Source organism: Eublepharis macularius, chromosome 2, assembly GCF_028583425.1.
Source record: "Eublepharis macularius isolate TG4126 chromosome 2, MPM_Emac_v1.0, whole genome shotgun sequence".
Classification (NCBI taxonomy): Eukaryota; Metazoa; Chordata; class Lepidosauria; order Squamata; family Eublepharidae; genus Eublepharis; species Eublepharis macularius.
The window spans coordinates 182,625,254-182,652,120 of record NC_072791.1 but is presented as its reverse complement, the minus strand read 5'-3'; positions in this window follow the sequence as shown (position 1 = coordinate 182,652,120).

Sequence of the window (26,867 nt, the reverse complement as noted above, 5' to 3'; positions counted from 1 at the left end):
GTAGCTCAATTGTACAGAAACTGCTTTGCATGCCAAAGGCCTCAGGTTCAACTTCTCAGCATTTCATGCTAAAATGATCAGGTGATATGAAAAACTTCTGCCTTAGACAGCTGTCAGTCAGAGCAGGCAATACCAAACTTGCTAGACCAGTATGACTCAGTATAAGACAATTTCATCTGTTCATGGTTTCAAGCGCAAGCTGAGACTGAGCTGAGACTAGGGATGTGTGCTTCAGGTTTCAGAAACCCGAAGCGCACCCAAATCGAACTCAATTCGGGTGGATCTATGATTCCCGAATCAGCCCCAGCAGAGCTGGGCCAATTCAGAAAACCTGAAGGAGAGCTTCCCAAAGTGCTCCAGGTTGCTTCGGGAAACTCTGTGAAGCCTTTTTCCCTTGCTGCGGCAAGAGGGGAAAAAAGCTTCAAAGAGCTCTTCGCTTCTCGTGGATTTTGCATGATGGGAGGGGGAAGAGGGGAGTGAGAGAGGCAGGAGAGGGAGTGGGAGAGTGGGTGATCAGGGAAGGGCGATTGGCTGAGAGAAAGAGTCAGTCACTGAAGCAACAAGCAGCTCTTCCCTTCCTGATTGGTGGATTGTCTGGGAGGATAGTATTTAAAAAAAAATGTTTCAAGGTGGGACTGTGATTTGAATGCACTATTAATGATGTTCCCAGAAATCCAAGAATTGAAAATGTTTTTTAAAAAATTGGTGTGTGATTCTCTGGTGTGATGTTAGAACTTGTTTCAAGTTGGGGGACTGTATGTTGTGATTTGAATGTGCTTAATGCTGTTCCCAGAAATCCAAGTAATTAATTTAAAAATATATATTTTTGTTGTGTGATTCTCTGGTGTGATGTTAGAATTTGTTTCAAGGTGGGAGACTGTATGTTGTGATTTGAATGTGCTCTTAATGTTGTTCCCAGAAATCCAAGAAATACAATTTTAAAACATTATTTTTGTGTGTTTTTGATTCTCTGGTGCAATGGTGGGGTTGATTTAATATAGGACTGTACATTGTGATTTAATAGTGATGTGAGGTTTTTATTGCTGTTACCAAGAAATAATTTTTTTAATTGATTTGTGTGTGTGTGTGTGTGTGTGTGTGTGTGTTGCAATCGTTGGCCCCATGGGGAAGCATGGAGAGTGGCTGGCCAGCCAGCTCTGGGGGTTCTGGGGATTTTTGGTGTGTGTGTGTCTTTGCTTCTGTCATGCTCTCCCAGGGATGAGCATGTATTCAGGAGTGTGCCTCTGCTGTGGCACCCCTGCTTTGTGCATAAGTGGCCCTGAGAAAGAAATTTTAAAAGTTTTCGTCATAGAGAACCATGAGGATTGGCTGGCCAGCCTGCTCTGGGGGTGCCGGGGAATTTTGGGGAGTTTGTCTTTGGTTTTGTTGGGCAGCTGGGCGTTTGATTGAAAGGGGGTTTCTGCCTGTGGCCATGGATGCCACATCCCATGTGTTTCTGCCGTGGGAATCTGGATTTTCCCACAATAGAAACAAACAAGTTAGATGGCTGGGGTGGTCAACCTTCTTTGGGGAACCATTACATGGCCCCCTGAAGTTCAATATCCCTGATCCTTGGGTGGCCATGGGAGGAGGGTTGGGAGAGGGTCCCCTACAGGTTTGGTGCATTTTGCTTGCAAAATACCACCCCCGCCTCCTAGAAGAGCCCACTAGTTTTCAACACGTTTCAGTTTGATTTGTGTTCAAGTCAATGGATGATTCTGTGGAGTGAAGTCGATTACTCAGTTTTGGCTGTATTGAGGGAGATTGATCATTAGTTCACTTCTAGTTTCTCACTCACTTGCTTCATATTGTTTTGTGTATAACATGGCCCCTTGAAGTCCAATCTCCCTGATGCTTGGGTGGCCGTGGGAGGAGGGTTGGGAGAGGGTTCCCTGCAGGTTTGGTGCATTTTATAATAATAATAATAACAACATTCAATTAGATACCATCCCTCAGGACAACTTCATGCCCACTCAGAGTGGTTTACAAAGTGTGTTATTATTATCCCCACAACAAAACACCCTGTGAGGTGGGTGGGGCTGAGAAAGCTCCAGAGAGTTGAGACTAGCCCAAGGTCACCCAGCTGGCTTCAAGTGGAGGAGTGGGGAATCAAACCCGGCTTTCCAGATTAGAGTCCCGTGCTCTTAACCACTACACCAAACTGCTTGCCAAATGCCACCCCTAGCCTCCTGGCAACCTTCCCCCTGATTTTTTCCCATAGGAAACAATGGAGATAGGCAGTGGCTTGGGGGGCTTTCTTTGGGGGGCCATAACATGGCCCCCCGAAGTCCAATCTCCCTGAAATTTGAGTGGCCATGAGAGAAGGGTTGGGAGAGGGTCCCCTGCAAATTTGGTATAATTAAGGAAGAAACTTCCCCCCCCGGCCCCCAGATAGCCAAGAGCAGCATTTCCCATTGGAAACAATGGCTAAATCTTTCCTAATAATCCCGAATCTGCTTAAATACCCAAACCTGAAGTGGCTTGAAAGCAGGAAACTCGAATCTTTTGGGGTTGCACACCCCTAGCCGAGACCCTTCATTATTAAGTGAACCAGGTAGTTTGCAAGTGTGGTGCAGCAGTAAGCGTATTGGAATAGCTATGTAGAGGCCTGGGTTCAAATCCCCATGAAGTTCCCTAAATTGGTAGTCACTTCGTCCCTCAGCCCAACCTGCTTTACTGTGTTTTTGGGAGGATAACTATTTATGCTTTCCTGAGCTCTTTGAAAGAACAGTACAAAAGTAATAATTTTGAATTCTGGATGATAGGTAAACTGAAGACCATGGATTTGTTGCATCACATTGAAATTAAGAAGATGAAGCATTTCCAAATCTTCCTGTCAAAAAAAGTCTCCTGCTTAACTTCCACATCCAATACTTGCTACGCTGATCCTTTTTGTGACCCATTTTGATCAACACAATAAAATGTTTGACAAATTGTTTGCGTTTAAACAGTTCACACATTCTTGATCGGTAATTGCACGTGTGCTCTCATACTTCTTTCCCATGGCTTCATCCTTCCTCCTGCTACTGTCTCCCCTTCCAGCTGATTGTTATCATATGCCTAATTTACAAAATATTGTGCATTGTGGTTCCCTCATACCCATGGGTTTTGTTGAAATTTTGCAGTCATTGTACGTGTCAAAATGTATCTTTTGATATCCCCCCAAAATTAGGGCTGCAGCCTTTTGCAAATTTGTTGAAGGTTTCCCATAAAATGTCTGTTCCCATACAACATGTGCTCATTCTTGTTGCTATAGAATGAGAGGTACTCTACCTACAACAGTAATTAAAGTCTCATTTTGAAGCTCAAAATCTCTTTCAAAGATGTGGTCTGGTTACTTAATTACATCCTTAGAAGTTGTGGGTTGGAGCTGAAAACAGAACTTTCCTATCCTATTTGCTTACACCCTAGCTAAAATATGATGTTTTGAGAATTAAACCACAGTGTGGGCCTTGAAGGCCGGGTTTTTCAACTTGTCTTAAGTGAGTTGTTATTTTACTTGAATATTATACCAATTCAGAAGCTAAGATATTTTGACTTGCGTTTTCGAACAGACTCCTAGGGAAAAGATATGGCAGCATACCAAGGCCTACATTAACCATAAAGGTAAAGCAGTTCTGGAAATGAGCTGATTTTTTGGAGAAGAACTTGGTTCTATGGAAACTGATTAGCATAAAAGGGGGTATAGCATTGCTTGCCAAATTACTATCCACTTTATGAATATTCAGTACATTGGTGTTCAGTAAGGGGATAAATTCATCATTGGTGGGATACAGAAGTAGACTGGTGAATCCTTTAACTGCCTATAAATGTTGGGATATGGGTGATTTGGTTCTGTCTGAGTAATACTACCTCTCCCCCGCCTGTTTTTCTATGGTTGCCAAAACTTCTTTTTTTCCCCTCTCCAGGTGGTTTTCACTTCTAAGTATATCTTTATAGCCTTCTACATTTAAACACAGACATCCAAGTTGCAAGTGCCTACTTCTCCCCCAACTTCTCAGTGCTGATTTTATTGTAACACCTTTTTTTGTTTGCGACTTCAGCACACAGCCTCCCCGCCCTGCGCCTCCCCCCCTCAATTTTAAGTTATCATCAAATCTCTCCATGGAGCCACTAATGGCTCCTTTGTGAAATTTATATGTAGCTATTTTTACATCAGAAGCAATAGTGTCCTCATGAGAAGGTTTGAGGATGCAAAAATATACAAATTCTATAAGAATGCAACCCTTAAAAATAGTATTTTTCAGATTTGGATTTCCAGAAAGGCCTAAATACCCATTTTTGGGTTCCCAATACCATTTTAGGATTCAGCTCCAAGTATTTTCAGATATGCCCAAATATTCCAGAATTTTTCAGGAATCAATATCTAGCATTCTGAGAATCTCGAATATCACCTAAATAACTGAATATACCTCCAAAATGCCAATACGGTATTTTTCAGCTATATATTCAGGCCTGAAATATCTGAATGCAAATCTCTACTGCAGCTTACAGTGCCGAGCTCCTATATTCATAAGACAGGAAAGGTTAGGACAGAATATTGGTGTGGCTCTGCTATGTCAGCAATGCATTTATTCAAGGTGTGCATCTGTCATTGTGCATTTATTTTGTGCAGTTGTAGGGTTGATGGGGTAGGTGAGTGTTTTTATCTATTGTGACAAGGGTGATGAAGCAAACTTGCATGAACAAATGAATGAAGGTGGCAGCATGCTAGAAGGCACATTAATAGATTGATGCTTATTGTAAGGAGTGAAAGCTCAGTCATTCCATACATCAAATAAATGCCTCTTTGAAACTGATAGATATTCAAGGTAAAATTTCTATTGTGTTTTTCTCTTTCATTGTTTTCAATGCCCCCCCCCTTTTTTGGGTTGTCTAATTATATTATAGTCTCTGAGACCAAGTCTCTAATCTTGCTAGTATGTCAACATCCTGTGTAGAATAATATTACTGCTGTGGAGTTGTTCTCAAGAAAAGAGTAGTTCTTCCTCAGTTTGTCTGTTCAGATAATTGAAATTCCCTGCAGCCAGTGTTCGGGGCTTTACTTATCTCTATAAACATTTCCTGATCCTGCCCTGGAGGCATATCACAGTCTTCTAAGATCAGGTTTTTGTTATCATTTCTCTTTCCCATTCAGCCCGAACTATCTTTGCCCGTGAAATGTAAGTTGCATATATACTTCCCCCCTCAATATGTATGTAATTCTTTTAGTTTCTGCATGCTGCCACTCTCCCCCATTTCCTGTTGAGTCTATCTTGTTAAAAAGCCAATGTCTCTTATTCCTGATCGGAGTCTCAGTTAAGCTAATTCAAAGAGCTTTTGTATTTTGAAAAGCCATTCATAGTTAGGCTTGCAACCAAGCAAACTGTATTGTCTATAAGCCTTTATAGCTCTCATCTTTCATTATTTGTCCTAATAAAAATGTATATAACTATAAATATATTGCTGATAATATATATTATCACCTTGTTTTCAATATCAAGGGCCTGATGGATATAGTACTTGTTCAAACTATGTGTACCCCTAACCATGTGTAACTTACCCAACAGTGGTGAAAGCTATTTTACAGTCTAATCACCTTGGCCTTGTGCACAGGATACATGGCTGGACAAAAACAACATAAAAAGTGATGGAGTGGAAATGAATACATTGATTCTGTCTCCCACTTCCAATCAAACGCACTGTCCTCACTCCCTTCTACATATATCCTAAATGTTTATGGATTGCTGCATCCAATTTTATCAGCCCAGAACAACTGAAGATATTTATGGAAGGCAGGTCTGTCAGTGGCTATTGGCCACGATGATTGAAGGAAACTTCTGTATCTAGTGGCAGTATACATGTGAATGCCAGTGCTAAGAGGCAACAGCAGAAGGGCATGATCTCTATGCTATCTTTATTGGCTGGTTAGCCATTGTGTGAACAGGATGGACCACCTGCTTGATGCAGCAGGGCTCTTCTTATGTTCGTGAATGTTAGAGCCTTCCACAACTCACAAAGCAAAACCCCACTTCCTTCTATAACTCATCTTGTCCCTGAGAGATAAAACAGCCACTCAGCTGTTTCATCGCTGAGCCTATGGGAGTGCTGCCCCAGCATCCAATCATCTGTTGGAAGGGGGATGGAAGGTTGGAGGGGAACACAGCAAGGCCTTTGTGTAAAATACAGGATGGAATGAGGGGTGACAAGCACACAGGGAGAAGGGATTTATTCATAAGTTCTTTAGTCAATTTAGACCACAAGAGTCACATATAGAAAACAAAAGAGCACCCCCTAAAAATTCCCTAACAGATAGCCGGGGATGGTTATTGTCCTTATCTTTGCAGGGACCCAATTGGCAGGGAAACAATGCCATTGCCCAGATAACACCACAAAAAAGAAGATGCATTCATGCATGTTATATACATTTCCCCTTCCTGCGAACAGAGTTAATTAGGTTGTATAACATAACACAAAGGCTCTCTACCTTTGGATCTGATTGGTAGACAATGCCAATAAGGGAAACAAGATGCTGCCAGCACAGTACCTGTCTGCTGCTGCACAGTAAGAACCAAAATGATATACATGCACTTTTTGGTGAAAGGGTATCATTATAACTTGGTTTCCCAGATTTGGTTCACCATTCTGGAAGCCACTTTAACGAAACGAAAAAGCGATTTCTTTGTGTATTTCTGGCTTGTTTATTTTGTGCTACGCACCCCTGCAAATGAGTATGCTTGTAAAAGGAGATGTACTGTGCCCTGATTTATTGCAGTAGAAAGATAATTTTCATAACCTTTTCCACATAGAAGCAATAACTAATGGAGGGTAAATAAAAATTATTCTTTGTGTCATTCTTCAACATCCACATGAGCAGGCATTTAGTCAGATGAAGTTGAAGGCAGAATCCCAGCAATAACTTTTATTTAAGCTGAGTAGGCACTTACTATCCCTTAGCTTCTGTACTGGTTTTCACATGGATATACCAGTTGGGGAAACAAACCGACAAACATTTTCAGTCAAAGATAAGATTTCCTCCCCCCTTTTATGTTCCAAATGGCTTCATTAAAATAAAAGCGCCACCTTAGGGACTGCAGGAAACAGAATATAGGGTACCTAAATAGTCTGTAGGGCTAGGACAAATGTAAAGTGAATTAAAATTTAAAAGATTATATTCAGGTAGGCTGCAGAAGCCTGTCCATTAAGAAGATGAAGGAATCTGGAGTCCCAAAGTGACTGGGATATGTCAGGTTAGTGGTCAAGTATATCTTTACTCTTAATGGCAAGGCAAATGAAAAATATTGCCTGAATCCTAAATTACATATTTATTTAGCCACAAAATACAAGGTCATGGGTTTAACAAAAACTATTTATTGCAAGAGAAAGGTACCTAAAATAAAAAAAGAGGAAAGGATTGAATTTTGAAATGGAGTAACAGAACATGGCCAAAAGATTATATGGCTATATTTTGGTATGTATTCAGCCATCCATGTACATGCCTGGGGCATTGGTGTCCACATGAGAGATCCCATCTGTACAGGCTGTGGGCTAGACAGAAGAAGGGCAATAGGATGGAACCAATTTCTTTCCACAATGAAGCTATACTTGTGGAAGAGGCAGAAGTTTTACCCCTTTTCCTTCTTTGCTCCAGAGTCCCCCAAGCTCACATGCCTATTTCTCCATGTGGGACCCCCAACCCTGAGAATTATCTTTCTGGGATTGGAAGAGTGTGCCAGAAAAGAGAGGAAAACTTCAGGCTCTGGGCATGGAGTAGTAGTGTGACTATTAATCTAGTAGCCTTTTTTTGGAAAACATGTTGAACAGGAATAGTGTTCACAGATTATCTTCAGACCATTCCATTCTTTGTTCTTGAGAAGTTTTTTTAATTATCATTATTATTATCATTATTATTATTAACAACAACAACATTTGATTTATATACTGCCCTTGAGGACAACTTAACGCCCACTCAGAGGGGTTTACAAAGCATATTATTATTATCCCCACAAGAAACACCCTGTGCAGTGGGTGGGGCTGAGAGAGCTCTTAGAAGCTGTGACTGACCCATGGTCACCCAGCTGGCTTCTAGCGGAGGAGTGGGGAATCAAACCCTGTTCTCCAGATTAAAGTTTCGAGCTCTTAACCATTACACCAAACTGGCTCCCTTAAAATCAGCATATGAGAGTGTTGCTTACCTTTGCATTTCGCTACTATGCAATTGGCTTTGTGGACCCGGCTTCTTCTCAACTGTCACCTCTGTTCCTGGCTCTCTTCAAGGTTTAAATGACATGTTGTGTAAATTCACTGCTGAACAATTTTTCCAAAGAGATCTGTATAAAACAATTCTGCTATGGATAAGTAATCTTTTCCCTCTGAATGGCTTGCAAACCCTTACCTGGTTTCTATAGAATAAGGCCAAATACAGCTGCTTTTGAAAACTGGAAAAGAAAGATTGCATTTGGAAATCAACTCCGTACTTTTATGGACATTATATTTCCTCAACACTGGCTCTAACATCAATTTCTTCAATAGAATACTAGTTAAATACTTCTTTTAGTTTACATAAATCTACTTTATATTTCTTTATACATACTAGTATGCTCAATGGTTTCCTAAATAAGGATTACTTTTGTTTAACAATCTCTTTATTTCCCCCAACATTCTTCAAAGTCTTACAGAAACTTTGCAAAATTCTCAAACCACCTCTTACTCTTAATATAATATACAAGAAGTATGCAGTAGCACCAGGTGCAGTATGTAAGAAATGTGCTTGTACAGTTCTGTCAGTCTTAGTCCGGCCTGATTGGGATTGCCAGGAAATTTACCTATTTGATGAACCAAGTTTGGAGGTGACAATTGAATTAAGTTAGGGCCCAGTGTGAAATTTGGGTGGTCTAATCATGCTGAGATCTTTTCTGAGCGCAAAGCACGTGGACCACCCAGAATGGACCCTGCATCTGTGGCCTGCAGGTATTGCTTTCAACAAAAGCATTGGCTGATGGTGGTTTTCTGGCCTGGCTGGAAAGTGATAGTAAAAAGCCATTCTTCTTCTCTGCTGTCACTCGTCTTTACAAAGCCATTAGCAGTAGGTGTAAAGCCAGACAATAATTCAAGCATAGGTCAGCTGTAGGCAAAATTGAAATCCAAACTAGAGTAGACACAAACACTTATCATGTTGAGAAGAAATAAATATTCCCACACATTTTATTAGTATGAATGAATTGGTACAATTTCATTGTTAAAGTAAAAGTAAGCCTCACATGCAGAATTTAGGGTTATTGCCTTCAGGTTTTATCAGTCTGCCTGAATTTGGTTGTGCCTGCAGTCTCATTGCCACTGCCATCTGCCCTCTTATTACCAGGAATGCTATCAAATTTCATAGCCTGTGGTTTCCCCTTTAAAATCTGCATTTTGTGTTTTCTTGTGCAAATTAAACTTGTGAGCCTTTGATTTTCTTCCTACTTTCCATTTCCTTGTGCTGATTTTCCCCATGAAATTGACACAAGTGTTAACATTATTTTCACATCAACTGCATGTCAGTGGCAGAACAAAAAATAACATCACATCTATAAATGGCACAAAGCTGGTGAACAAAAAAGGCTGATAAAAAGGATCAGAACACAAGCAATGGAAGAGGGTGACACAAAAAAAACTTATGGAAACAAATACAAAATAAAACTGAAAAAGGCATATTTGTACCACCCCCAAAGGACATTAAGATAGCTCTGACTCACAGCCAATCTGGAGGAGGGGCACAAAAGTGCTCAGGGAGCCAACCAGATGCTATGCTGGCATACCTCAAAGATACTTTGATGTAGCACCCTGCTGCTACTGTGCTGTGGCCAGGCACCAGAGCAGTAAAACCACAGACCCCTGCCAGAGAACTGTGGACACAACCTTCTGTGCCAGCAGGGGAAGGGATTGGGCTAGGGAATGGAAGTCATCCCTCAGCTTCCCCCAGGAATACCCCTTCAGAACCAGTGTAAAGTTACTCCCACAAAAAATGAGGCACACTACATAGGCAGAGCAAAAAAACAAAAGTGCAGTGGTGGTGTGTGAAAAAAAAATTTTTTTTCAGTTGTGCTGCCTCCCCCCCCCCCCACTCCTGCAATTGTTACAGCCTTACCCACAGGTCCTAGCCTAGCTTAGGATGCCAACTATGTGCAAGCAATCACACACACCCAGCAGCTGGGCACACCCTCCCCCCCCAACCCAATCATGGCTCCTCCAGTGCTTCATAACCCCCAAGCAGGATGCTCAGAGCTAAATTACAAGAGGCAAATTACACGAGGATGCTCACATGAAGGGAGTCGCAGTGTTAGCTGGGAAGCTGAGTTTTAAAAGAGATCTGAAGGCTTCGTCAATTTCCCCTCTCTACAGAGCCAGCTAAGATCACTCCTCAGAGGGTTTGTTTATTTCCTCTTCACCTCCTAGAAGGGGAGGTGAAACTGACAGAGCCTTTGGGAGGCAAAGAGGAAATTAGCAAACCCTCTGAGAGCGATCTTTGCTGGCTCTATAGAGAGGGAAAATTGACAAAGCCTTACGATCTCTTTTAAAACTCAGCTTCCCGGCTAACATTGCAATTCCCTTCACATGTGCAGCCTTGTGTAATTCGTCTCTTGTAGCTTAGCTGTCAGACATTAGGGCGTGCAGCATTGGGCTTTGCCTCCCAAGCCCCAGAGGTGCACACTTAGAACATGCAGCATTGTACTTTGGTCGTGGGCAAAGCACAGAGGGGGCATTGAACCCCACTGAGAGGGTACTTATCACTAACACCCAAGGGGAAAGAGCAAACATTGTTGCGGTTTGACTAACATATTTCTGTACAGGTTCCTCATCTCTGCAGAGCCTCCAACTCCAGGACAGACAGACAGACAGACAGACAGACAGACAGACAGACAGACAGACAGACAGACAGACAGATGTGTGCGTGTGTGTGTGTGTGTGTGTGTGTGTGAGAGAGAGAGAGAGAGAGAGAGAGAGAGAATAATGTGTATATGTGTGTGGGGGGGGAGGGTAACCTGAGGCAGGCTGCCCACCAGTACGCTCCATGACATGCAATGGGGCATATGCCCTGGAAAGTCTGCCTGGGAATGCTGCCTATGATGGCAGGGAAGAGCTGGCAGTCCCATATCAGGCTGTCTGCACGGTCCCTTGCTACACTGCCCCCTCCCTGCTAGACAGGGGACTGGCCACAGCTGGGGGCTGGGGTGACTGGCAACTATGCCTAATGAAACTGTTGGCCAATGGCACCTCTTGCTTTGCAGGATAGGAGCATTATGCAGCAGCACTGCATAATGGAGTGTACTGACATACAACTCTACACAGGAAAAGGGTGTCAGTGGGATGGGTGACCTGAAGGGGTATCCCTGCGAACTGAGCCCCTCTCCATTCCATTGCGGGAACTGCAAACCCTGCTGCTTTCCTACAGGCTTGGCTGTAGTGTCCATGGCTACTGAGCTGTCCATCATCATTTCTTGTCTCTGTTTGGCACCTGGGCAAGCAGTGACTCAACAGAGAGGAGACCTGGGAGGATGAAGTTTTGGGTGCAGGACAGGCTGGCTTCCCTGGCTGGTGTGGATGCGTCACTCTGCCATGGGGCTGCCATCTCACCAGTTCAAACCCAGCTCCTGCATCATTCTGGATACTCAGACAACCATCCGTCTGGCACATCCGCCCTACTCACAGCTTGTCCTATCTTCCCATGGCTCCCTGGAGCAGCTTACAAAGGCTCAGGAGCTGTACTGGGCAGACAGACTTCGCAAATTGCAACCCTACTCGTTGGACCTCTTTATTCTTCCCTTCCTGCTGTTCAATAAAAGTATGGGATGTTAAAAATCTGTGTTTAGCATTGGATGTCCATCTGTGTTTGGCCTCAGATGCGTACCTCCTCATGCCATGCCCCCCTCTGCCCCCCTATGAATTCCCCATGTGACTTCCTTGAATGATTTCCTTTTCATACACCTAGGAGTTTAGGAAAAAACAGGTCTGACTTTTTGTCTTTTCTTTTGTGGTTCACAGTTTCTATAGGCCAGTATCATAGCATTGGGTAGAAGAGGCACAGAAGATCTCCGCTAGGACTTTCATGCTACTTCATGCTTTACATTTGTTCCAGCTCTTCTGTTTAGACATTGAGTAGCACTGAGTGAATGTTGGGTACTAATAGATTTAGCTTGATGATTAGTACAGGAACTGAATTGAGGGGGGGAGGAAATCCTTAAAAATTCAGTGAAGCTCAGCTTTAGAGTCTCTGCTCTTTGCCACACTCCAGAAGTAAGCCTTTCTGTTTCTCTAAACTCTCTTTGCCCAGCTTTGTTACTACCAAGTCTTAACTTTCACTGTAGGCTTTAAACTAGAATATTGTCCTGCTTTCTGTCTTGCTAGTTTTGTTGTTATTGTATTAATCTTAGTACATTATAAGTATTGCTACTGTTGCTGCTTTTTATTCTTGACGGTATTGATGTTTTACACTACCTTTTTACACATCTAGTTCCTGTTTTTCACCTAAGTATGTGATTACTTTTACCAAATGTTATAAACCCAATCTGAAGCATTTCTTGAAAGCGCAGAACATAACTATACTGTAGTGATGTGTGATTCATAAACCAAATACTACATTACCTGCCTGAAAGCATCAAGTAGCAATCTAGAAGCTAGTAAGCTTTAATAACAAATATTGGGGAAAGCCTTTGCCTCACTAATGTTTTCTTTTCTTCTGTTACTACTTTTTAAAGAATTAACAGAAGCAAGAAAACCATTGAAAACAGCTTTAAATGCTTCCTTTGTCCTCTGTGTATAAATTCAACCTATATAATTTTAGGAATTCATTTGTTGTGTCTACAGCCACCAGTGCTGCTTGCCATGCTTGGGAATATTCAGGCCTAGATATCACCATTATAGCCATTTAGTCAGGGACTATCATTGCTATTACAGCACTCACTGCTACAAAGCACTCCTACTCATTCAGCACGATAAGGTTCCCTTATAACTATCCCTTCAGAACTCTGTTTCTGTAGTGAGAAAACATTAATGGCTAACAAAAGATACACATTTGTAAGAATTGAGGACTCCCTCTCCCCCACTGAAGCCAATAGCCTCAGCATTTAATTATAGATTATAAATGCATGGGGAAAGTCTCCATTTGTTTTTTCCCTCCATAGTTTAAAAACACAATACAGCCAAAGCATATCTATATTAGACATGGGCACGAACCAAAGAAAAATAACGAACCTGTGGTTCGTGGTTTGGTGCCGCCGACAAACCTGAACAAACAAACTATAATGAACATTTCCTGTTACCAAAACAGTTTGCGGTTCGTAGTTCGTGGGTGTCAGAACGGCCCCTGTTGCACTTAGAGAGCCCATATTCACAGGGAGTGTTTAGCAGGCTCTCCTCCAGCAAGCACCCAAGTTTGGTCAAGAGCCCTAGCCCACCATTCCCACAGACCTGACCAGATCAGGCAATAATAATAGTGTGTGAGCCCTCAGCTGACGTGCCCACTGAGCTTGGCCCCAGAGCCAGACAGCAGCCCTGGAACCAGAGGAGATAGATCCCTATCCCAAAAATCCCAGCTCAATTATACTCTGTCTCTCTCCCCAAAGGCTAGCAAGTAGCAAGCAACAGCTCTGTCACACTCCACGGCTCGCTGAAAGTGAAAGCCAGCCTGGGAGCCCAGTGCTTTTTACAAGCAGAGGTCCCATAGACCAACACAGGAGGGCTGTGGTTGGCCGTCAGAGCTGCCTATCAGGGTTTGCAGGGATGAGATTGGAGTGCCCATGGCTACAGAACATCCCCTTCCCCCTCCCTCCCCCCAGGTGTCTTCTCCCATGTAACCAATTATAACCAATTTGCAGCTCCATGATTGGAAGGAAGACCTGCTGATCAAAGTAAGCTGGGCTTCGATTCGGGTTTCCAGGGTGACGGAAGGAGTGCAAACAGAGTTCAGGCATTTCCTTGGCTCTGTTTCCAAGGGAATTGATTGATGGTGCCTGACTGTCTGGCTTCATGAACCATGGGTGAATGCAACGAACTGGGCTTCCAACAAAAGCTGGTTTGTTGGCCATGGACCCTCATGAACCGCCAGATCACAAACAGACGATCAGGCGGTTCGTGGGTTTTTTGCGCTCATAATGCACTTCATGCCCATGTCTAATCTATATCATTTGTGAGGTGAAGTTCTACCTCCACCCACATCTCTGCTAGAATTACTACTTTCAGCAGGGCCAAAAGTGAAGTCAGTAAGCATATCTACTTTACAGGTAGCAGCAAGCAACAGAAATCAAGAAGCCAAGACCAAAGAGAAAAAATTAGCATCTCCCTTCCCTGTGAAGTAAGGAGCTGGCTGACTTAACTTCCAACCTTTAGACCAGCCCTGGAAGATAAACCAATATCCGGCTGCAACTATTGCAATGGGAGCTGGATGGAACTAAGATAGCATAGCTTTTCTAAGGCCCTGTGATAGATACCCTGCAGTTTTACTTAATTTAAAATCATCCACACATAAAAGATCAATCCATCTTGCTCTCTACTAGGCCAACATACACCAACTACAACACCCCCTCACAGATCAACATGGGACAAACCTTACTTAGCAGCAAGCAACTTCCTTTATAGGCTCCTCCATTCAGTGGCTCTTTCCTGTGTCCTCTTCTTGACTCATATAAAATTATGGTTTAGCATCCTGCTTGCCCCTTAGATATCATGGGGATGCGCTTACTGTATCACAGGGTCAAAGGCAAAGGTGTTTTTTCCCATTACAATTCAGTTGTCAGCCCATATGCTTGAGTAGCTTTATGATTATTACTACAGTTTGGTGTAGTGGTTAAGAGCAGCAGGACTCTAATCTGGAGAACTGGATTTTGATTTCCCACTTGAAACATAGAATCAAAGAGTTGGAAGGGGTCATACAGACCATCTAGTCCAACCCCATGGCCAATGCAGGATCAGCCTAAAGCATCTCTGACAAATATTCATCCAGCCTCTTCTTGAAAACTGCCAGTGAGTGGGGGCTCACCACCTCCCTAGGCAGCTGATTCCACTTTTGAACTACTCTAACCATGAAAAAGTTTTTCCTAATATCCAGCCGGTACCTTTGTGCATGTAAATTAAGCCCATTGCTTCGGGTCTTACCCTCTGCTGCCAACTGGAACAGCTCCTTGCCCTCCTCCAAATGACAGCCTTTCAAATATTTAAAGAGAGCAATCATGTCTCCCCCCCTCAATCTCCTTTTCTCCAAACTAAACATTCCCAAGGCCCTCAGCCTTTTCTCGTAGGGCTCAGTCTCCAGACCCCTGATCATCCTCGTCGCTCTCCTCTGCACTCTCTCAATTTTGTCCACATCCTTTTTGAAGTGGGGCCTCCAGAACTGCACACAATACTCCAGGTGTGGCCTGACCAAGGCAGTATAGAGAGGGGCTATGACTTCCTGCGATTTCGACACTATGGCCCCTTTGATACAACCCAAGATTGAATTAGCCTTTTTTTGCCACCACATCACAGTGACAGCTCATATTTAGTTTACAGTCCACTGTTACCCCAAGATCCCTTTCACATATACTACTGCCCAGAAGTGTATCCACTTCTCCGCTTGAAGCCAGCTGGGTGACCTTGCGTCAGTCACAGCTCTCTCAGCGCCCTCTCAGCCCGACCACCTCACACGGTGATTGTTGTGAGGATAATAATAACACACTTTGTAAACTGCTCTGAATGGGCATTAATTTGTCTTGAAGGGAGGTATATAAATTGAAAGTTGTTGTTATTATTATAGCAATCACAGTGGTATACAATCAAAAGATGTTAAGAATGTACTAGGGTAACAATTGTGCAATATTAGTGCCAGCTGTACTTTTCATTTGCTATTGTTCATATACTAATTGGTGTACTACGTACTGTTCACCATGCCAATATTTCAAGGTATATCCTAATGCTTTTTACACTTGTATCTCTCCTTACTTGTGTTGCTTTGGGGTGCTACTTCCCATATCATTTTAAAAGCAGCTCTTATATTTTGGGAACAACTAGGTGCAGCTTTGGATTTTTTTCCCTGTTACGTCCTTTGACATGCTCTCTGAATTCATCTTTCTCAGACCTGAGTTATATTCCTATTTAATAGTGAGATTAGCTGCTGATGCTCCAGATTTGTTATGAAGAGTCTGTTGAGATGCTGGGCATATTAATAAGGGCTTGTATGCTTCCTTCGTGTTCCCAGCAAGGTACCTGCCTGTAGCACACAACCTGGCACTGCCCACATTTGTAGACTGCTTCCAGCAGGCAAAGCACGCAGGCCTTTTCAATTCGCAAGTGAGCTCCAACCTAACCTTGTCATTGCCATTCGTCACACTTATAGGGTACGCTTTTATGTGCTGTATCTTACTGAAGTCTCTGAACGCCAGGCCAGTGCCACAGGGTACTAGTCTAACAACAAAGATCTCAAATGCAGTTTAAAAGGTAACACCATAAAAGAGAAAAATAATAGCTGGAATCATTGCCGGATACCTACCGGCTCCGCTGATTTTCTCATTTCAACCAATGCTCGGTTAGATACAGAGCTAGTATCACCACTGGCATGCAGAGAGTGTCAAGCTGTCTTATGCTGCTGCCCAGAAAGCAATCTCCCAGACATTTTTAGCATGGAATCTGTCAATGGAGTACAATTGATTATGCTTATGTGGAATGGCTTTGTGCCTCTGCACCTTCCAGCAAACAGTGAGATGTGAACAAAAACAGGCTTATTCTTTTGTCATGGGCTACCAGGTTGGGTTCAGTTTATGGATTCAGTACATCATGGGCAACTTCAGACAGCCAAAAAGCTTGTGGGTATGAAGGGCTACTTCTGCATTTCCAGTCTAGCTAAGACTGCAAGGAAGCACAGGCTGTGTATGAATCAGCAGGTCCACATGGAAGGACGCACAGACTTTAGACACTGTACCTTATGCAGCTGTGGTGATCTGTTGTGCTGTGATCAGGCAAATTAGAGAAGACATGAAAAGCCACTGCTTACATATCTATGAAAAGGGCAGTTTGTCCCACTTGGGTTGTGGCCCCATATACTTCCAAGGGCTATCATAAGGGAATGCCTGTATTTGAACTGGCGCACGAACTCAGTGGCCCTGTTAGAACTGGTATGTCTTGTTAGTAGAGATGGGCACAAACAGCAATACAAACACAAAAAAAGCCACAAACAGCCCAATCTGCTGTTTGCGAACAAGCTATTTGTGAGGCCCCATCCTAAATGAACAGGTGGTCGTTGCAAGCCTCGTTTGTTGCTGTTCTTCAAGCCAGACAGTCTGGCACCTGCAATCAATTCCCTTGGCAACTTAGGCGGGGATTGTCTGAACTCTGTCTGAACTCCTGCTGTTGCCCTGGAAACCCCAATCTAAGACCAATTTCGCTTGATAGGCAGGTCTTCCTTTCAAGTGTGGAGCTCCAAATTTGTTACAAGGGAGCAAAGACCAGGGGGGAAGGGGGCTTCCAGCTCTGGCTTTTGCAGACAGTGGAGAAGGAGAGAGAGTTGCTGTTGGCATTATGATAGAGTGCATTGGAGCTTGAATTTTCTTTGTGTGTGTTTGGATAGGGATCTATCCCTTCAAGTTCCAGGGCTGCTTCCAGGCTCTGGGGCCAAGCTATTATTTATTATTGGTACCTTTCCTGCTGCCTGCTCAGGTAAGGTTTCTGGGAGTGGTGCAGTAGGGATCTTGACTAAACTTGGATGATGGCTGGAGGAGAGCCTGCTGGCCCCCACGAACAGCCAACCATGAACATGTTCATGAACAGGGCCATGTTTGTGGTTGTTCGTGCATCCCTGTTTGAGGATGACAACGAACAATGAACATCATGTTGGTTTTTTTTCTGTTCGTGCCCATCTGTACTTGTTAGTTTCACTTTCAATGGCTGTTGCATCAATGAATTTGAATGGCATTTTGATGCTTTTACTTTGGGATGGACAGCTGCTGAAAAGGAAAATGGCAGGAAGTTACAATGTCATATGGAACTGATCTGTGTACACGTGCAGATTTTCATTTCTCATTGAAAGGTCTAAAAGAAACAAGAATTCAGGTAACATGAAGAGCATCGAATCAAATAAACGCTAAACCATCCCTCTGATTTAGTCAGTATCTTAACTAGCTTTTCAAGAGAACTGTGTTAAGCTCATGTATTCCTAGTGTAAATAAATAAGGAAGATATTCCAGGGGAGGGTTTATATTAGTAGTAGATCCCCTACTGTACGTGTAAGACTCCCAGGTTTAGGTGGGACCTCTTGGATGGGGAAAGGAAGGGACTGGATTGCTGCCTGAGACAACAGAGATCTCTGTTTGAAAGCAGCTGGCTGATAAAATCAAGTCAGTTGGATGTAGTGTTGCTGCCATACTTACCTTTACTCTATAGAGAGATAAAGAAATCTAGAGTTTTTCTATATAAAGTATTGTAATGAGGCTACTTTCTACTGTAACTTATTGTTTTGTTATTTAAAAATTCCTTGCAATAATGGGAATTTGTTAATGAAAAAGAAATGTTGGCACATGCATTTTTGTGTGTGTATGCCATTTTTATTTCTGTCAAAATGCTTTGTATTTCATAACTGAAAAGACATTTTCATATCCTCAGTTCAAAAAGACCCCCCCCCCAAAAAACGGAAGTCTGTAGAAAGCATCCAGTCTGTTTCAGTCCAGTCCAAGTTTGATGGCATGACTTAATTCAGCATCATCTATTAAAATGGTAACAACTGTTGTGACAGGCGAGTGTAAAATGCCTTGAATAACACCTAGGAGAAAAAGACTCTTTCACAGGGAAGGGTCAAATTGCCATCTTAGTAAAGAGGAGTTTCCTGCAAGGAGATAACCATTTCCTTGGTGAGTTTGATGTAGGAGAGCCAGTTTGGTGTAGTGGTTAAGAGTGCCAGGACTCTAATCTGGAGAACCAGGTTTGATTCCCCACTCCTCCACTTGAAGTCAGCTGGGTGACCTTGGGTCAGTCACAGCTTCTCAGAGCTCTCTCAGGCCTATCCACCTCACAGGGTGTTTGTTGTGGGGTTAATAATAACATACTTTGTAAACCACTCTGAGTGGATGTTAAGCTGTCCTGAAGGGAGGTATATAAATCAAATGTTGTTGTTGTTGTTGTTGTTATCTGCCCAACTGCCAGGAAGGGCCAAGGTGAATGGCTATTTCGATGAGCAGAGCAGAGCAATACAGGAGAGAGATGTGAGCTCCAAGTCGATTGGTGAGAAGAGTGCTGAGTGACTCACAAGGGACATCACTCCCCAGACTCAGGAGGATTGGGACAAGGGAAATCCACCCAACCATAGCAGGAATGATTAAAAAGTCTAGGTACCTGTTAGCAGTGATCAAGCTAGGCCATGAACCAGGGTGGGATAGAATGACATCTGTCCTGCCATGACTTAGACTAGCATAGACTAGCCTCTTACATTTTACATTTCTTTCTTAGTTCTGCAGTAGTTCTTTAATGCTCTGAGATACTTTCCCCTATGCCTGTGTGCTCCACAGCATAAGACTGTATTATATTATAATCTCCTGGCTAGGCTGGGTTTGATAACAAACAGGAGAAAGAGGGATGAGAGCTAAGAGTGTTCATACTTCGTCACACCACCGAGCCCAACCAGTACACCATGCCATTGGTAAACAAGGGGAAAGTGCATATCCACTCAGTGCCCTGCTTCAGACTGCTACATCATACAGAAAAGGAGATAGGCTGGGAAGTTGGCTACTCAAATAAAGTAGAAGCCTCCCCTAAAGTAGAAGCCTCCCCTGCTTCAGGATCAAGTCTCTGTAATATAAATCAAATGTTATTATTTATATAATAATGATATAATAATAATATTTGATTTATATAATTTATACAGAGTCAGCAAAATTCTTGGGACTGAAGTGTAGGGGTGTGTGATCAGATATTGCCGACCCAATAAAACGGGCTGATATTGTGAAAAGCACTCCCAGAATTTCCTGGTTACAATATTTCAAATTTGATAAATATCCAAAATATTCAGAATCATGTTAGGACAACTTTCTGTTCTGCAGACTGCCTGCAGAGAGGAGGGAGTGTTCCCCAACTGTGCCATAGTACATCAACCTTCCCTAGTTAAAAGGCCATTATTTCCAATGGGCAGTAGATCTGGCCTCTAGACACCAAAACTCAGGCCTACCACCCATTGAAAATGATGGCCTTTTAAACTATAAAAGGCAAGGGCTAATGCACAATAGACCAGCTGGGGCATACTTTCTCTGTTTGTTGCTCCCTGATTCTGCTTCCTCTGGTGGTGGTGGTGGGGCAGGAGAGATGCAGACACTTCAAAAATTATCATTTTAATTTAGATGATCATTTAATTTAATTATCATTTTGTAATTTCAGAAAGGGCATGATTATAATTACAAGAAATAATGGGTGGATGACCAATATTAAAACAGATTTTTTTTCCTGACAACATTTCTGATATGCCAAGAAGAAGAAGCAACTGGGATGGGAGCAACTGGTTTCAGGTCAAGGGAGCTCCAGCAGTGTACATTCTAACTAACAAAAAGAACTAAGAAGCAGTGACTCCAACCCATGAGACTAAACCAACACACAGAGGGAGGAACAGACTGATCCATTGTTGTATGCAATAAACACACCCCGTTCCCCTTCTTTACTTTGGGGTGCTTACTCAGCACAATTCAAACATTACAAAGAGATGGAGCCAGTGATTACTAGAACTTCTCACTGTTGGGATTTGCCCTCCCCCCACCCTGGTTGGAATAAAGAGACAGTTACGAGGCTTGGGTACTAATGGGCCACTGGCAACAGCATTTGGGCAGGCAAGCAACACTGATGCAGACACTAACACAGTAATGTTGCCTGCCTCCTCCCATTGCCTGGAAAGTCTGGGCAGCCTGCGGATGGGGGTGGGGCAAGCTGCTGCAACTTTTAAAATGAAATTCCCAGATATTCATGAATATATCCAGATTATTCAGGAATGTAAATACTGAATACACCTGAATAAGTCAGATATATATGTATACAGTCAAATAATATCAAATACATATTTTTCAGGTATACATTTGGCTCAGGAAGAATCACACACCTTTAAATTTGATGCTTTTGTTGCCTTCCAACCAAGTGAACAGTACCAAACATTGACTTTTATTTCTTGAAAACACACCAAATACAGATAACAACATCTTCTGAAGTAAAATCACCTCAGTAATGTGTAAGGAGGCTCAGAGTTTGTTGCATAGAGGGTCAAAGGCCCTGGACTTTGCTCCTGCACTCTGCAGCTGCTGAAAACAGGCCCGGTTTGCTATGGATTGGGCTTGTTTTGAGCACTGCAGAGCATGGGAGTGCGCAAGGAAGGTGTGCGCCCCCCTCTGCTCAGATAAGTGGGGGCGGGGTGTGGGGAGCAGGGGCGGGGGTCCGGGATCCCTAATGTTGGATCAAAGAAAGGTAATTGCAGAAACAAACTGCCTAACTTCCTCCAGATCCTTATAAGCCTGGAGCCAAAGGGCCAACCTTGTCATTATTTCCAAGGTAGATAAAAAGGACCTGAGATTGCAGAACAACTCAAAGGCATCAGTGAAGGCAGGGCACGACCTGGGTCTTTGTCATGCCTGTATTGCCATGACATTCCTCTGTGGCCAAATTTCTGATGCCAAGACTAGAACCAACTGCCCTCCTCTGAGCCTGATATACAAACAAGTGTCCACAAATTAAGATCCTAATGGGAGTCTCAGCCCATCTCATATCTGCAAAAGAGACACATATCCACAGCATGACATCGTTTCTGAACATAGCTTTTAGAAGCTTCAGAACATCATCTACCAACCCTCTGGATTTCCTGAACTGAAAAACCCCAGGCCAGCCACTGTTCATACAGCTCCAACACAAAATAAATGAGTTCCATATTCATGTGTGGGTAGGGTGTTCCTAACCAAAGTGGTTTTAAATCACCCAAAACTGATACTGGGTCATGCAAAAATAGAAGTCCAGGGCCTTTGACCCTCTATCCAACAAACTCTGAGCCTCCTTACATATTACAAAACCTCATGTTTGCTTTGGGCAAAACCCCAACTCACTTAGTGTTTAATGTGTGACTGTAAGTTTACCTTTAAAACAACGGGAGGGGGTGAAAATCATCTCCCATGCATGCACAGAGACAGAAGGAGAGTCTATATCCCCTCCTTTCACCCCCCCCCCCCCTTTAAGTAGCTGAAAAAGGCTAAGGGAGGGCTATTTGCATTATGGATGATTCCACACATCGGCCAAGGAACTTCCTGTATCTTTTAATCATGCCTGGGAAGCTCCTTAAAGGGACTTGTAGCTCTGCTGTTCTTAATCTCCTTAGCCAACTTAACCCTAACTATGTGTTCCAGGCTTTTCGCCAGTTTAAGGTTTTTGGCCATACAATACACTCTAGGACTTTCATATGGGTTCCTAAAACCTTTAAACTAAACCTGACCCAAATATAATGCAACAATATGATTAGGACCTGAAATTTAATTTATGCAAGGGCATCTCCATAGAAGGAGGGCCTCCAAACCAAAGTGCCTGTTGATCCTATGGTTTATATTGGCCCTGTGTCAATGGGACCTAGGGTTGCTAGGCCATGCCTGGCAATTGGCAGGAGAATGGGGAGCAGATGACCTGGACTGGGGGCAGGGACATGAGGAGTGGGACACAGCATCAGATGCAGAATGATATCACTTTCAGAAAACCTGGAAATGATGTCAGGAAGACATAGGGTTGCCAGCTCCAAGTTGGGAAATTCCTGGAAATCTGGGGGGTGAAACCTGGAGAAACCTGGAGAAAGTGGGGTTTGGAGAGAGAAAAAACCTTAGCATGGCATAATTCCATGGAGTCTACCCCCAAAAGTAGCCATTTTCTCCAGGTGAACTGATCTCTGTGGCCTGGAGACCAGTTGTAATTCCGGGAGATCTCCAGCCGCTACCTGGAGTCTGGCAACCCTAGGAAGACATCATTTCCGCTCGCAGGGAGGGTGGGCTATAAATCGAATAAATAAATAAATAAATAAATAGATCTCGGAATCTACCTTAGAGAAACCATAGAGTTTCTAGGGATGCCTAGAGCTACCGGAGGGGGTACAAAAACAGCTCCCTAACCACTAAGGATGAGAGCTGAAGATATAAACAATCAGACACTAAACTTACCTCAACTATTACTATCTTACATATGTCAACAATATTTATTTTATCTTCAAAACTTGGTTGACTTCCCTGAGAGTTTTGCTGGGTTTTGTCCTTTAACCAGATATCTTCTGTGCTGTTTGAAGGGCAGGATAAAATGTAGTTTAAAAATAGTGGTTTTGGAATGCATTTTTCCAATGAACTGCCTGGTACCTTCACTTGATGGAGCTATTCATCTATCTATCTATCCATCGGTCCATCTATCATATTAATATACCCAGTTTTGATGTCTCATTATTACTTACAAAGAAGTCACAAATTTGGCTGCGCAGAATGAAACCTATCCCAAATAAGGACTCAGCTCTAGATAATATTCTGAAGAAGGATTTCTGTTTCGCATTGTCTAAAACAAATAAGAAAACAAAGTTAAACAATACAGAGAAATGGGTTTCCTGTCTTTTTTGAGTGTGTTGGATGCAATTATATACATGGCTGAGAATTGTGTACTAGTTTCACAAATACAGATTAACCTACCTGTATATTTTTCAATAAGAAGTAATGTCTCCTATTTCAGAGGTGGGGGGGAGGCAAGTCTGCAGTTTTAAGCTATATACAAATGATAAAAGCAAAGACATCAAAGTGTGGAGGCTTTCAACTCATGCTCAATTAGAATAAAAGTTTTGGTTGATGTTTTAAACATCCAGGGCTAACTAACTGTGACAGCATCTCAGCTCTGCAAATGGGATGATTTTGGATTGACTTTTGATCTGACTGACAGTTTCTTATACACTTCAGTGTCAGTTTATAACACACAACTCCACATTTGAATGCACATGTGTCTAATTAAAAACTGTTTATGGACTAGCCACATAAATTTAACATACAACAGAGATTTAAAAAAAACAGGGTTGTGGTTTAATGAAAGGAGTTAATTTAAAAAGGTGTGTGATCTATACATTTCTTTAACAACCTTAAAAAAGGCATATTTAGCATTTGGGAGATCTGTATGCTAGCTTGCAAAATAAAATGTCAGGTACAGAACCAATAGTGGGAATGCACAGAAGAAGAAGAAAGAGAAAGTTGGGGGAGGGAGACAAGGTTTATTTTATCTAAGCCAACTCGATATTATTAGCTTTGAACCCAGTCTGTACTGGCAACAATTTTTGCTGTGAAAATGGACATTAAAAGAATTGAGATGTTTCTTTCATCCCCCTTCTCTTACGTTTCACTTTTTCTCACCTTGTTCACAACCCTGATCGGCTGTTCTGGCACCATTTTGATAAAATATATGAAAACTATTGTACAAAATATAACAACTCACATGGCAAATGCAAAGATTTTCTGCTGTGAGAGGTGGAGAAATCTGCCCCTTGAACCTGCACCCTTAAATGCATACATTGTTTTCACCATGATCCTACCAGGGGACCAGGAGGGGTGGAGACATTGGAGGCAGCAGCAGTGACAGGCCTTTTCTTCCAACTGAGGGAACCCACACAACCTCCTATAGCGCCTGCTTCGTGTTCACTTTTTCTATCGTGTCAATAACTTATTACCTTTGTATTCTGCTGTTGACTGTTGGTTTCATGTTTCCTTGTGTTTTATTCCTACAATGAAGGATGCTCAGCATTCTGCTTTCTTTAGGACTACCCAATTGGATGTGGTTGGGATGAAGCTAGGAAGTGTATCTTTCTTCTCTAGTTTAGGAGGTGTGGTAATAGAGAGTGCTGTCAAGTCATAGCTGACTTATGGTGACCCCTGTTGAGGTTTTCAAGGCAAGAGAATAACAAAGATGGTTTATTACCTGCCTCTGTATAGCAACCTTGGTCTTCTTTGGAGGTGTCCCATCTAATTACTAACCAAGGTTGGCCCTGTTTAGCTTCTGAGATCTCATGAGATTGGGCTTGCCTGGACTATCCAGGTTAGGGCAATTTATGAGGTAGTATAAGATATTTGAGAGACAGTTTGATGTAGTGGTTAAGAGCGCGGGACTCTAATCTGGAGAGCCGGGTTTGATTCCCCACTCCTCCACTTGTAGCCAGCTGGGCGACCTTGGGCTAATCACAGTTCTCTGGAGCTCTCTCAGCCCCACCCACTTCATAGGGTGTTTGTTGTTGTGGGGATAATAATGACATACTTTGTAAACTGCTCTGTGTGGGCATTAAGTTGTCCTGAAGGGCAGTATATAAATCGAATGTTATTATTATTATTTTTATTTAGTTAACCATTGATGTAATGTGTTATTGGATACTTTTTTTAAAAGACTGGATGCACCAGCTATTATTGAGAGGATACCAAAAGCTGTTGCCGTTTGGGGGCTGTTTGTATAACTGTTCATGGTTTTTATTATTACAACAACCTTGTTTTTATTTTATGGTAACTGTTGGCTGTGATTATGTCATGTAAACCACCTCGAGCTATTAGGAAAGGCGGCATTTGAATGCTTTTCATAAATAAATACAATAAAATGTGCCAACTTCTAAAGCTTGTTTTCAAAGCCATTTTGTATGCAGAGGAACTGCATAGCTTCAGCATTAAGGTTTGCATATGGAACATGTCAGATAAAGGCAGGCCCACCTGAAACTGAGGATTTGCTTCCCGTATTTTGTATGGAAATGATAAAGCTGAAATGGAAGAATGTGAGTTTATTCAGATCAATTACTCTACCTTGTCATAGGGAATTCTTGCCAATCCAGGTAATGCTGTAGCATTTATACCACCATATTCAGATGGGGAAGGATGGACAATGAGCCTGAAGTGGGAAGTGCCAAAATGAATTAGAATATAATAACATTTTTCTTGATGAAATAATGCTTCCATGTTAGAGAAAACGAAACTGTCAGCATTCCTTTGTAGACCTCTCTCAGGCTTAAGAAAGGGTCTGTGACAGTTCTAGCACTGCCTTTAAATATCTTATTGAAATGTAGATTAAGACTGTACCTCTTATAATAGTTGGAAAGCCTTTTCATTTTAAGTCTTGTAGAAAAGCAAGTATTAAGTAAGTATTAACTTTAGCAGTTATATTTTAGCATTTTCCCCCTGCAGGTTGATCCCTCCCAGACCTAATATTTAGATTTATTTAAAGAGACACTAGATTACCTGCCAGTACAGTTGGGGTGGTATTATGCATTGCTAGCACTTGCTATAAAGTAAGATTGATTGCATCCATAACGTTACTGTCTTTCATGCATTTTATACAGTCGCTCTGAAGCCCTTTCATTTGTACAGATATTTCAGTAGTTCCTTTTTATTTCATTATTTTAAGGCTTTCCAACACAGTTTACCACTGTTTATCTTTTCAGATGTAAAAGTCATGGTTTGGAAGCACATGGCATATAAACTGTCAGGCAGAAGATTTATTTTCTGGTCTATAGATTTTCAATATCTCCTTGCTCTTTTGTTTTGAGTTACAAAAACTGTAAATATTGAATGGTTATATATATCCAATCAGTCCTTGTTGAGTGTTTTTTTTTAAATCATGATTTCCATTTGTTTTGTTGTAACAATTTAACCTTTTGTATTATCTTTAGTTGAGTTCAAAATCTCATAATAGAAATGGTGGATGGTAACAGAGAAGTTGGTCTGTGGAAGAAAAGCTTCTGAACTTCTCAAAGTTCTTTTCTTCCGCAGACCAACTTCTCTGTTACCATGCACCCTTTCCATCCGGTCACTAGCCTCCTGAGTCCTGAACTTATAATCAAGCTTAAGTATAAGTTCAGGAGGCTAGTGACTGCATCCAGAATCATCTGTACATTTTTCATT